General features: G+C 40.5%; 1 long non-coding RNA gene across 1 annotated transcript in view; it reads left to right on the plus strand.

Annotated features, from left to right (window-relative positions):
• Positions 1-12,605, plus strand: part of LOC122561212 — a 124,266-nt gene extending 111,661 nt beyond the window's left edge. Inside the window, exons 2-3 of the long non-coding RNA XR_006314945.1 lie at positions 7,805-7,933; positions 12,524-12,605. This is a non-coding gene — a long non-coding RNA (uncharacterized LOC122561212). The remainder of the gene's footprint in view (positions 1-7,804; positions 7,934-12,523) is intronic.
• The last annotated feature ends 1,367 nt before the right edge of the window (positions 12,606-13,972 follow it).

Here is a 13,972-nt window from a genome sequence, read left to right on the forward strand (position 1 = left end):
CAGTCTCGAGGGGATAATAATGTTGAAGGCAAAGGATAGGAGCTTCACTTTGGTGCAGTGTGAGACCCTTCAAGGACAAAAGCATTAAACAGACGCCCATGCAGTGCAGGTGAGTGACACCAGTGGTCACTAAATCACTGACTGAGTAGATTCCATATCCTGGCCCTAAGCCCTCTCAACCACAATGTAATGTGGCCTGGAAGCATTCACCCTTGTAGAGCCCTACAGCTGGCATGTTGTGCAGGAGTTGTTTACTTCACATCTTAGGCCATTGAACATTGTGTAGTGATGAAGAAACCTGGGCTTTGGACCTTCACTTCAGTAGTTGCAGTCAGAATGACAGTCATCCACACAGCTAATGATGAAAAGGGAAGAGATAGCAGAGCCTTTGGCTTTGATATTTGAGTCGTCATTGTCTACAGGTTTAGTATCAGAAGACTGGAGGATTGCAAATGTTGTGTCCTTGTTCAAGAAGGGCAGTAGAGATGACCCACGTAATTATAGACCAGTGAGCCTTACGTCTGTCGTAGGAAAGATTTTGGAAAGGATTATAAGAGATAAGGTTTGTAATCATCTAGCAAGCAACAATTTGATTTCAGATAGTTAACATGGTTTTGTCAAGGGCAGGTCGTGTCTCACAAACCTCATTGAGTTTTTTGAGAAGGTGACCAACATGTAGATGAGGGTAGGGCAGTTGACGTGGTATACATGGACTTCAGTAAAGCCTTTGATAAGGGCAGGCATAGGTGGATGGATTAGTAAATTTGTAGATGACACTAAAGTCGGTGGAGTAGTGGACAGTTGGGAAGACTGTTACAGGTTGCAGGGGGACTTGGATAAACTGCAGAATTGGGCTCAGAGGTGGCAAATGGAGTTCAATGCAGCTAAATGTGAGGTGATGCACTTTGGGAAGAATAATAGGAAGGCAGAATACTGGGTCAATGGAAAGATTCTTGTGTGGAAGTGCAGAGGGATCTTGGAGTCCATGTACACAGATCCCTGAAAGTTGCCACCCAGGTGGATAATGCTGTTAAGAAGGTATACGGTGTGTTAGATTTCATTCGTAGAGGGATTGAGTTCCGGAGCCGCAATATCATGCTGCAACTACACAAAACGCTAGTGTGACCACACTTGAAATATTGTGTACAGTTCTGGTCCTCATATTTCAGGAAGGATGTGGAAGCATTGGAAAAGGTGCAGAGGAGATTTACCAGGATGTTGCCTAGTCTGGAAGGAAGGTCTTATGAGGAAAGGCTGAGAGACTTGGGTCTATTCTCATTGGAAAGAAGAAGGCTAAGAGGGGATTTGATAGCGACATACAAGATTATCAGAGGATTAGATAGAGTAGACAGTCAAAGTCTTTTTCCTGGGATGATGACGTCAGCTTGTACGAGGGGGCATAACTACAAATTGAGGGCTGATAGATCTAAGATAGATGTCAGAGGCAGGTTCCTTACGCAGAGAGTGGTAAGGGCATGGAATGCCCTACCTGCTAATGTAGTCAACTCAGTCACATTAGGGAGATTTAAACAATCCTTGGATAAGCACATGGATGATGATGGGACAGTGTAGGGGGACGAGCTGAGAATAATTCACAGATTGGTGCAACATTGAGGGCTGAAGGGCCCGTTCTGTGCTGTATTGTTCTATGTTCTATGTTCTAAAAGTGAAGGTGAAAATATTTACATTAAAATGTCACTCATACCATAAATGTGCCCTCAGAAGGTCTTCTTCTTCCTTTCCCTCTCGTTATGTCTGGATGTTATCCCAGGCTTCAGGGATGGTTTGATGGAGCCTGCCCTACAATGGGGCCTGTTGGCCTTAGGGTGCACTTTCCTCAAATTGATCTCCAACAGGGTGGATGTAGAAGGCCAGGCCTCCTCTGGAGTGTCCTAAGGACAGACCTTTGGGGAGGTGGAAGTCTTTTTGCGGTTTCTCCTCCAGCGAGCTGCTTATTGGCACATTTGTTCATGTATTTGAATGAAATTGTTTGTGGCCATGAGGTCACCACCTGCCCAGCAGTTCTCCAACTGCTCATGACCTGTTCCTTCCTCAAACAGTTGCAGAAATGTGACAATGATGTGCTCACCAGTGAGTGCTCCTGATTCTAACCCAGCTAAAATATCCACCAAGGGGCCAGGGCCTCAGCTGGTGGAGGATACTGGAGGCAGCTTTGCCAGGCATTCTCTAAGAGATCTGTGGCTTCTTTCTCGGAGATGGAGGTAGAGATACCTTGTGAGGCTACGCTCTTGACTGTGAAGATTGTGCAGTGGTAGCTGCAGAAGATTAAAGAGAGAACTTATCATCTATTGATGGTTGTCAGTCCTTTCCAACTGGGATGTGTCTGATTAGCTGTCCAACTTCAAAAGCCTAATTATTGCCCTCAAGGAAACCTACCTCCATGCCAGTTAAGAGTCCCAACTCTCCCTCCCCCTCTCCACTTAACCGGAAACTCCCAATAGTTCTTCTCACAGGTGGTTTCAGCACCTGGAATTAGTCCCAGCTTCTGCATGGGGAAAGTCCAGTCCTAGTTTTTATAATTACTGGTTTCACTCCCTTTTTTTTTGCAGGGCATTAAACAATAAGAAAGCACTGGGAATTTCAGTGGATCCCTGAATTCTGGCATTCTGTAATCACCTGCCTCTAGTGTTACTGCTTGCAACTATATCTTTTTGGATCATTAAGAAGGCATTTGGTGCTGCAAAAGAACATTTAAAGGAGAGTTTGCATTTATTTGGAACTGTTGATTCTACAATTGCTAATGTTGCAGATATATCCTGCTGAATAAATATTACTTGTGCAAAGTGGTTTAACCTAAATTTGCTAAGTTCAAACATTTCAGTAAAGCTACATGTTCTTATGCAATGTGTCATTTAAGACAACATTCTAGCCAATTCCACAAGTTATTTTCAAACTTTTAATAAACTTTTGTTTCATATTTTCATGATGAAGAAAACATTTTAAAAGTAACACTAGAACCACTTTGATGGTTACTATGAATAATTTTCATTTGAAAGGGAAGATAAAAGATTAAATGTACTTTTTGATGAAAGTCTCCCACTTAGTGATAGAGTCATAGTACAGCATGGAAACAGACCCTTCGGTCCAACCCGTCCATGCCAATCAGATATCTCAATCCAATCTAGTCCCACCTGCCAGCACCCAGCCCATATCCCTCCAAACCCTTCCTATTCATATACCCATTTAAATGCCTCTTAAATGTTGCAATTGTACCAATCTCCACTACATCCTCTGGCAGCTCATTCCAAACACGTACCACCCTCTGCATGAAAAAGTTGCCCCTTATGTCTCTTTTATATCTTTCCCCTCTCATCCTAAACCTATGCCCTCTAACTAATGTCCTGTACAACCACAAGATGACGTCCCAACTCCTGTACTCAATGACCTGACCAATGACGGCAAGCATACCAAATGTCGTCTCCACTATCCTATCTATCTGCGACTCCACTTTCAAGGAACAATGAACCTGCACTCCAAGGTCTCTTTGTTCGATAATATTCCACAGGACCTTGCCATTAAGTCCTGCCCTGATTTACCTCACATTTACCTGGATTAAATGCTATCTGCCCATCCTTCACCCATCAGCCCATCTGATCAATGTCCCATTGTAATCGGTGGTAGCCTTCTTTGCTGTCCACTTCACCAGCAATTTTAGTGTCATCTTCAAATTTACCTCCTATATTCACATCCAAGTCATTTATATAAATGACAAAAAGCAATGGACCCAGCACCAATCCCGGTGGCATACCACTGATTACAAGCCTCCAGTCTGAAAAACAACCCTCCACTACCATCTTCTGTCTATTACCTTCTACCCAATTTTGTATCCAAATGGCTACCCAAATTGAATCCAAATTCTCCCTGTATTCCATGTGATCTAAATTTTTAAACCAGTCTACTGTGAGGAACCTTGTCGAATGCCTTACTGATCACATCTACTGCTCTGCCCTCATCAATCTTCTTTGTTACTTCTTCAAAAAACTCAATCAAGTTTGTGAGACATGATTTCCCATGCACAAAGCCATGTTGACTATCCCTAATCAGTCCTTGCCTTTCCAAATACATGTACATCCTGTCCCTCAGGATTCCCTCCAACATCTTGCCCACCACCAAGGTCAGGCTCACCGGTCTATAGTTCCCTGGCTTGTCTTTACTGCCCTTCTTAAACGGTGGCACCATGTTTGCCAACCTCCAGTCTTCCGGCTCCTCACCTGTGACAATTGAAGATACAAATATCTCAGCAAGAGGCCCAGCAACCACTTCTCTAGCTTCCCACAGAGTTCTCAAGTACACCTGATCAGGTCCTGGGGAATTATCCACTTTTATGTGTTTCAAGACACCCAGCACTTCCTCCTCTGTAATCTGGACATTTTGTCAAGACACCCAGCACTTCCTCCTCTGTAATCTGGACATTTTGCAAGATGTCACCATCTATTTCGTTACTGTCTGTATCTTCCATATCCTTTTCCACAGTAAATACTGATGCAAAATATTCATTTAGTATCTCCCCTTCTTAAGGGTTTGTTTTCTTCCTTGCTTGGGTCTTTCTTTAGCCAGTAACATCCAAGGCCAGGAATGTAGATTGGGGTCTTTCTCTGGAGTAACCGCTGTTACCTAACTAGAAAGGATCAGTATCCTCTGGGGAAGAAAGTGAGAGAGATCTGCAACAATGCCCATAGTCCGCTGTGGAGCTTACATTATCGAATTATTGATGAAGCATGAAATAAAGAATGAAGACTCAATTCACCTGTGCATCAATTTGTCTATTATCTTTATTCAGGCTTATAATAGTTGTACTCTTCTTACTTTCGATCTGGGACCAAACTATGTTATGTTTATGTTTAAGCTCCTTTGGTGCCTCAGTTGCATTATGCCAAATTCTTCTCTGCTCTGTTGTGAAGAAGTGATTACAGGGAGAATAGTGCACTGGTATGACAATGTTTAAACCATCAATGACTAGATCAGACTGGCTTTTCATGTGCATGCACCTTTAAGTAGACACAATCTTAAATTGCAACCAATTATCATCCAATACGAGAAGAGTGTGATCTGTCATCCCATGACTCCTGCAGACAGAACACGGTTGCAGTCATGCAGCTCCAACAGTTGACATTTTTCATATGTAGCATAACCTTCAAATAATTAATCAACTTTTTTTTAATAACCATCCTTAAACGATTGGCTTGGTTTCAATACACAGACGTACTCATCACCTGTGAGAACTGACTTGCTAGCACTTACTTTCCATTAACTGAACTTGAAGTCCTTCTAGGATATTGCTCCACTTCAATTATATCCACTTATATAATCCCTCCACACATCCCCTATGCCCACCTCTCTTTGAACATCTGCCCCTGTTCAGCTGATTCACCTTCATTGTGCTTCACAGGCACCACAGTCAATGTCATAGTCTTCAGCCAACAAACTTCTGTGCTCTGCAAATCCATTCAAAAACTCTCACATAAAGAAAACTCCTCAGAATCTGTTCTGATTAGGGTGTTTGACATCAAATAAATATGGTCCAATATATCTTCATAATTATGCTATTTCAACATGAGTGAAATGAGATAAAGGAGAAAGTGAGGACTGCAGATGCTGGAGATCAGAGCTGAAAATGTGTTGCTGGAAAAGCGCAGCAGGTCAGGCAGCATCCAAAGAGCAGGAGAATCAACATTTCGGGCATGAGCCCTTCTTCAGGAAATGAGATAAACTTTATTTTGTCATCAAAATTTTATCTGGCTTCGTAAATAAAAGGGACCATCTGTGTCCATGTAATTGAATGCTCCAAGAACTGCCATTTTAATCCAGGAATTGCTGTATGATGTGATTTCTGGAACATCACAATGCCAGAGTCACAATTTTTCCCATCTGTACTTTGAAGGGGAAGGTTCACACATCGACAAATCAGGCATCAATGCTGCTTTATCTTTTCAAAACTCTCATTATTACTTTTTTAAAAGTATTGAAGGTATTGATTGACTTTTATTCCATTAATTTGCTTAGGAATAAAGGAAATATATAATTGGCATATTGTTATTGTAGTCATCACAGCAAGACATTTGCAGATGGCTATAAATGTATTTTCAAAACAATAATCTAATCCAGATTTTGTATCCAAAGTAGTTGACTGTAAGTTTCTTGTAATAATAGTAATGCATTTAGAAAATGCCAAGACTTTTAGGCCAGCAAAAGAAGCTGAATTTTTTTGCCTATAGTGTGTGTAATAACATATTTAATGCCAACATAAAAACATGAAATGACTCCCTTAGGGTGATAGTGACATCATCTGGAATGTACATTGGATAGAGCTCTTTATACACTGAAATTGGCTTGGTTATACTGTAATGAAAATACTGACATCTAATTGATGTTAAATTGTTTAGTAAGGAGCCTTAGATAATAAATATTCTTTCCCATGATAAAATATAGCTCAAATTAATCCATCTATTACTCATCACTGATTTCCATGCATGCGTCAGATACTCACGGAGGTCTGTTAGTTGGGGAGGTCATTGCACAGAGATTCAGATGACTCACTGGAAGGATTGAGAAATGTGAGAGTGAAAAGGAATATTGATCACTTATAGTGGGAATTAGATATTCAGAAAAAACAGTTTATTCAAATAACAGTTATTTTTCCAATTAATTCTAACCATAGCCAGCAAACACATCTGGAGAGGTCAATTTGCTATTTTATATACATTACTTATTGCTCACTGAGTAATTTCATAGCTCCCCCTAATATTCCACAGTCAAAACTGAATATCTATCGCAAAATCACCATAAGTATAGAGGAACATTTGGATGTTGACTCAAAACAAATGCTTAGTTAGTATTCAAAGCAAGTGTTGAAACAAGCCTTCCAATATATGCTTATACCATTTCACTCCTCATTTCAAAAAGGAGGAGGTGTCAGACTATAGCCAGGTCTCGTCTGGAATTCCGGTGATTATCAGTATTTCACCCCAGTGCCACTGCATATTTCATTCCAATTCATAGTACTACACTGTTATTTTTATTATGAAGACAAATGTAATTCCCATTGTATCCTAATCACAGATGAGACAATTAATTGATAATTCCTCTGTAATCAGTGATAAACTATTAATCAACAACGTGGTGGGATAGCAGGGGAAATCCCTGCTCTTTAATATACAATACAAATGCAAAGCACTCTCATTAGAATGACATGGTTTGATCTAATTGTGCTGAAGACAAGGTACCAGACTTTACCCATCAATCACAGAAGCTGCTGGAAAAGCTCAGCAGGTCTGGAAACATCTGTGGAAAGAAATCAGAGTTAACTTTTCGGGTCCAGTGACCCTTCCTCAGAACAGGGTCCTCACCGGACCCAAAACTCTGATTTCTCTTTACAGATGTTGCCAGATTTGATGAGCTTTTCCAGCATCTTCTATTTTTGTTTCTGATTTACAGTATCTGCAGTTCTTTCAGTTTTTATTGACCCATCAATCTCCTGACTTAGAGATGAGATTACTACCCAGCTAACACTAACACAGTGGAATAACAGAACATGTCTTAACAGAGCTTACGCAAAGTTCCCATACATTCAGTGGAACATTAAGAATAACATGCTGTAATGCAGATGTGCATTGAGTAACATTCTTCCATAGGATTCATTTGAATGATCAGTGCTTAAATGCAGCACAATTTGTGATGGAACCTTCAAAATGAATGTTGTACATCTACTATTTCTGAATTGGAGCTTCTTACCTGAACATGAGTTAATATTACATTGACTTTAATTCTAACTTCTTTCTTCCAGCACTGGACCAGCTGCTTGCAGAACTTGAGTCATTTTTGAAGTTACTGGATAATGAAAATCTCAGCCTCAGTGCCTTAGCAAAAAAATGTGTCTTATCCGATCTACTTCACAACATCATCAGTTCTTCAGGTCAGTCTTCAATTTAACCCTGCTTTGAGTAAGTTTTCTTACAGGAAGTTACTGAATTTTAGAAAACCTTAATCCACAGCCGTCAACTGCATAAAATGACACAGACCAGAAGGTTCAGACCAGAAACTTGCAGGGTGTGCTGTGTTTAGTTACTAGTAATCAGAATGGCAGAGCAAGGTGTTCCAATTGGAGTGAGCACTACGAGGGTGAGAAGAGAAAATCAACCATTATTCCTCTTCCTGAACATAAGAGAACATAGGAGTATCTGGGAGTTATCATTGACCAGAAGGTTAACTGTCCCAGCTATATCAGTATTGTAGCTTTACAGTAGGTCAGGGAATTCAGCAGCAAACAGCTCACCCACTGTTTTCCCGAAATTTTGTCCATCATCAACGTCAGGAGTGTAGTAGAATTCTCTCAGCTTGCCTTGTTGTTCTAACAACACTAAAGAAGCTTAACAAATCTGGAGCAAAGTAGCCACTTGATCAACAACCCATCCACCAGCTTGGCTGTGCCATCCCTACACCACTGATACAACGGTAACAATGTGTACCATCTCCATGAAGTATTGCCACAATTCAACAAGTTACCACCAACATTTCCCTTCAAGCGTACAACCTCTAGCACACAAGGCAAAGGCAGCAGACATGGGTACATTGATAATACCTCCAAGCTCTCTTCTGAGTCATGCACCATCCTGACTTGGAACTATATTACTGTTCCTTCAATGTCATTGTGTCCACTCCTGAAACTTTCTCTCTGACAGCATTTTGCAGCAGATCAAGAAGGTGGCTCACCACCACCTTCTGAAGGGCAATTAATAATGGTAATTAATACTGGCTGTGCCAGCAGCGCTTGCATCCCAGAAACATTTAAAAAAAAGTTAAATTCATTCAAGCCCATTAAACCGTATCTAATTAGGTGACAGTGAATCTGTTTCCTATCCACTCGCCCAACTAGATTCTGTAACCTTTAATATTCTTCCCTAACAAAAATTGAATGTTTCCTGTTAGAAAGTGCACAAATGTAGGCAGACGTTTGAAAGCAGGCTCCAGTTAGCACCTTGTGTGAGTATTCAGCTGACACTGAATTCCACATGGAAAGGCCACCAGTGGAAAGTGAGTTCACAGCCGTGAATCAAATGGAGGACATTGCAGTTATGAGCTTATCCTTCAGCAAAAAGGTCAGCACTTTTTGTTTTGTGCAGCAAGTGTCAATGACCTCGCTGTCAGTGCAATCGCGCTTTCATTTCATGATTTTCTTTTAACAATCATGAGCCATGAAATCATTTCTTGTGCCACCCCTTAAGAAATGGCTTTTTGAGGTTGATAAACATCAAATACCACTCCCTCACTTGTATTTTAAGTGACTCTTTTACGATGAGTTGTAAGGGAAAAAGAATCGAAAATGCTGCTGTACACAACAGCCAGTCAACTTTTGAAAAAGAAAGGTAAGTTACTCTGAGAAAGTAGTGTGCCATATTTCTAGAAAATTATTTTTAAATAACCTACTACTTTATATGGTTTTAGATTGAGACAGAATACGAGTGGGATGTTGCTAATATGGAAAATAAGCCTCAAACAATCGTATGATTTCTTTTCAATTCATTTTTGGGATGAGGGCATTTATTGCCCATTCCTAATTGCCCAGAGGATAGTTAAGAGTCAACCATATTACTGTGGGTCTAGGAGTCACATGAGGGCGAAATAGTTCTGATTTCAGGAAGTCCCATCCCTGTATCCCGCACCCAACCATTTTCAGTCTGGGGATGGAGGGCTGGGGCACCAGGATCAAATGTGCACTCTATATTACTCAAGAGATGATCACAGAGACAGCGACACATATTAAAATGCCATTACCTTCAAATGGATCCAGTAGTCATAAAAGTGACATCCAAAACACAATATGCGGCTTTAGATCTTTCAGGAGACTGTCCAAGGTGGCTGGAGATCTTTGGAGACCATGATTTGGAGGTGCCAGTGTTGGGCTGGGGTTTACAAAGTGAAAAATTACACAACACCAGGTTATAATCCAACAGGTTTATTTGGAAGCACTAGCTTTGTAAGAGGTGAAGTGCGCTGGGAGCCATCAAGTATCCCTTAGGATAGTTAGAAAAAGACATGACTATGCATACAAAGTGGATGAACTCCATGGAACTCCAAAATTGACCTGAACTGTCAAGCTGTCAAGTGTTTCAAATCGCCTGGTCTTTAAATTTTTGAAAAATATTCCTGCAGTGTAAAAAGAGATCTAGGTATTTTATTCTGTTGACATGAGCATGAGGACTATCACAATAGATTTGTGCTGCACAAATTATTTTGCAACCTATCATCACAGTCCAATGCCTGTTTGTTTATTTTGTTATTGACAATTCTAAGTGCTTATAAAGCCTTTGAGTGGGGCGATGATTATAAATGTTTGTTTTGATAAGAAATTTAGTAGTCAAGGGAGGTAAAATGTAGTGAATGGATTTTATTTATCAGAGTGTTTTTTTAATAATAAATCCGTTAATTGACACTTAAAACATTTGTTTCATCTCAGTATGGGTTCTGTGTTCTTCCCACTTGGTGACTTAGCATAGAGGCGATAAAGTACCGTGGAAATATTGGAAATGATGAAGAAACATGAGGTTTGCAGGGAGGATATGAGGGGCAGTTCAGTTTCTGGTCAATGGTAACTCCCAGAATATTGGTGTTTAGAGGATTCGGTGATGGTTATGCCGTTGAACACCCGGGGCGAAGTCTAGATTCTGTCTTGTTGAACATAGTCATCACCTGGCAATTGTCTAATGAGAATGTTAGCTGCTATTTATTAGCAAAAAGTGGAATGTAGTCTAAGTCTTGTTGCAGATGAATACAGGTTACTTCAGTATCTGAGAATTGGTAAATGGTGCTGCACATTGTGCAACCAGTGAATGTCCTCCTTCTGATTTTATGATGTAGGAAAGGCCATTGCTGAGGCAGCTGAAGATGGTTGGGAAAAGGAGACATCCTCAGGAATGTGGATCTCAATTTTAATTTTTATTTGGGAAGTGGGTATTGCTAGATGGGCTAGTATTTAGTGCCCATTTCTACTTGCAGCAAGAAGTCTTTGGTGAGCTGCCTTCTTGAACTGCTTTTGGTGTAGAGGTGCTGTTAGGAAGGTGAAGATATTATAGTCTTGGGATTAATTGATCTCCAACAACGACCATCTTCCTTTGTCCGATTTATGATTTCATACAGAGGCGAATTTTCCACTGATTTTGATTGACTTATTTTAATTGGAAGTTGCATGTTGTGCAGACAAGAGTGGAAGCTGTATTTGCATGAAAGAATCTTGCAAACAGCACCAATATGAATGACCCATTGTGTTATTGGCTGATGGAAGAATGCTGATCCAGGGCAAGGTGCTTTGGAATCTTTCTGCACATCAGCCTACGTAAAAGCTGAATTTGAACACTTGCCCTGGGTATTGGTTTGGATGCAGGCACAACTTAGTAAATCTAATAAGCATCCCTCCATGATACATACCTGCCTGCCTCTGCCCTGACTGCAAGTATAACAGTGGAACGGTTGGCATGGGATGCCCAGCCAGTGCACCAATTGAGGGACTTTATGCTGCCACTGCTGCAGAAGAAGTCCTTGTGCAGGCTGGTGATAGATGGGAAGGGTTCCCTCCTTAACAGCACCCCGAGGTTCTGCAGAGGCATGTCCACCAAGATTGTTCTCTGCAATAGCCTCTCAAATCCAAGACCCACTATATCTCCTCATCCTTCTTGTTGGTGTCTTTGGGCTTAGATGCCAGAAAGATGACCAACACATGCCTATACCCTCATCCACACTGCATTCTCCTTCCTGCAATTGACCAACAGCTCTCTTGAGACACAGCTATCCAGCCGAGAAGGTCTATAGTTCCACTTCAGCCTACTGACAGCCTAAAGGCAGAGGATCACCCCCAGTGATCCTCCTTGGACAAGTTTCCCCCATCACTGATTTTTTTTAGCTAGAGGGGTAAGGAAATTGGCATCTTGTACTTTGCCCAATGTGCCAAAGTTGTGCCTCTTCCACCCATTCTCTGAGCAAAAGAGTGTTACAATTAAAAATTCAGCTGATGCATCACAAGCCAGATCAGGGCTAGGCTGCTAGATAAATATAGTGATTAGTGGCAATCTACAATCCCTGTGTCATGTTCATGACTGATGCAGAGATGTTGTTCAGAAATTGCTAAAACATATGTTGTAAAGGATCAGTTAGGGCCTGTCTTGATGTTGAAATAGACCAAAACTGATAATTGCTCTGTTTATGAAATCTTTGGAAGATTGTTCCTCACATGTACAAGGTATTAGAGCTCGAGTAGTGTCTCTCTAACTTTTACGCGCAGTTCAAAATGCCTCTGGGAACATTAGGTGCAGTCCATAATCAAATAACTTGTGTATAATTGGTTGGATAGAGCAAACCTGATAAGTTGAATGGTCATTTTTCTTTCAAATGTTCCTTGTGTTTCTGCTGTGTTTAAGTTGCGATGATTTATAAGTAGCATTTATATCTTAAAGCGCAAATTTCCAGTTGGATGCTAAAACTAGAATATGTTACTTTATGTTTAAATTTGTAGCTGGAGAGGAAGAATATATCTATATGAACAAAGTTCTGCTTGAAGAAACCATTGCAACTGAGAAGAAAGTAGCAGAGAAAGGTAAATGGATCAGTGGGAGGTATTTTCTCTGAAGAGACACTTTAACATTCGCAGTCTGTTGTTTATATTCTATTCAAAGGTTTTCATTCTTAAAATGTTTTGACATTATGTCATTAACACTGATTGAGGTCAGAGGTCAGATCTGCTGGTTGCCATCATAGCCAAAGAATGCCACGTAACGAGAAAAGACCTAAAGGCCATTGCATCATGCTAAAAGCAGGAGTTCATTGTTATTGAATCAGCTGCTGGAAGCTGTTATTATCTAGAAGTTAAGTTTGAAAACACATGAACATAAAAGAATAAAAACCGAAAGAACTGCGGATGCTGTAAATGAGAAACTAAAACAGAAATTGCTGGAAAAGCTCAGCAAGTCTGGCAACATCTGTGGGGAGAAATCAGAGTTAATGTTACTGGTTGAGTGACCCTTCCCCAAAACTGGAAGATCTAAATGCTTCTGATAACCAGACATAATACAGAGGTCCTAATTGGACAATGACAGCATGCTTTTAGCTGGTGAAACTGTAACAGTAGAAGAAAACTTCACTTCTTGCTAATCTGCTCCTACATATTCCAGATGAGGATAAATCTGATATTTCTGTACAGGTCCTCCAGCCAGACAAGCAGATGTACATGTGTGGATGTTTTAGGAATTTGGTTTGGAAATAATTAAACATAATAATGATTTCCTGTACATGCCAGGCCAAACTTAATCTGCATCTGCTTGGTTAGGCAGCTGTCCACACAAGATTTTCAGGGACATCGTAGCTTTAAGAAATGTATATCTTTCCTTTTTGTCATGTTGATCCTCCTAATTTTGTTGTTTCAGGGATTGCAGTCATGACTTTTTTAGTCAAATTTGAATATATAATTGAAGTTTATGTCAATTTGGTCAATTTGTATTAAATTATAAAGTTGTGGCTGCAAGCCCCACTTCAAGAGTTGAGCCAGTCAGATGATACTGCAGTTCTGTGTTGTGAGAGGGCATTGTTGTGGGTAGGCAGCACAAAGGGCAGCAGTGCTGAGGGAATGCTGCACTGTTGCAATTTCTTTTCTTTAAGACAGATTTTAAAACTAATACCCTTTACTAATTGAGGTCAGAGGTCAGATGTACTGATTGCCATCATAGCCAAAGAATGCCACATAATGAGAAAAGATCTAAAGGCCATTGCATCAAGCTAAATGCAGGAGTTCATTAAAGATCCATTGAAAGATGAGGAAAGTTGAAAGCAAGATAAGGGGCTAAATCTTACTTTTCTTTGGCTAAGTGTAAGTCACATTGAGTTGTGTGGAGTGATGCTTGCTTTATGACCTAGAGTGTTTTCTCAATGTCTTACCAAACTCACCTCATTAATTAGCTACCATGCCCCG

The sequence above is a fragment of the Chiloscyllium plagiosum genome, chromosome 22 (genome assembly GCF_004010195.1).
Source record: "Chiloscyllium plagiosum isolate BGI_BamShark_2017 chromosome 22, ASM401019v2, whole genome shotgun sequence".
In the NCBI taxonomy this organism is placed as follows: domain Eukaryota; kingdom Metazoa; phylum Chordata; class Chondrichthyes; order Orectolobiformes; family Hemiscylliidae; genus Chiloscyllium; species Chiloscyllium plagiosum.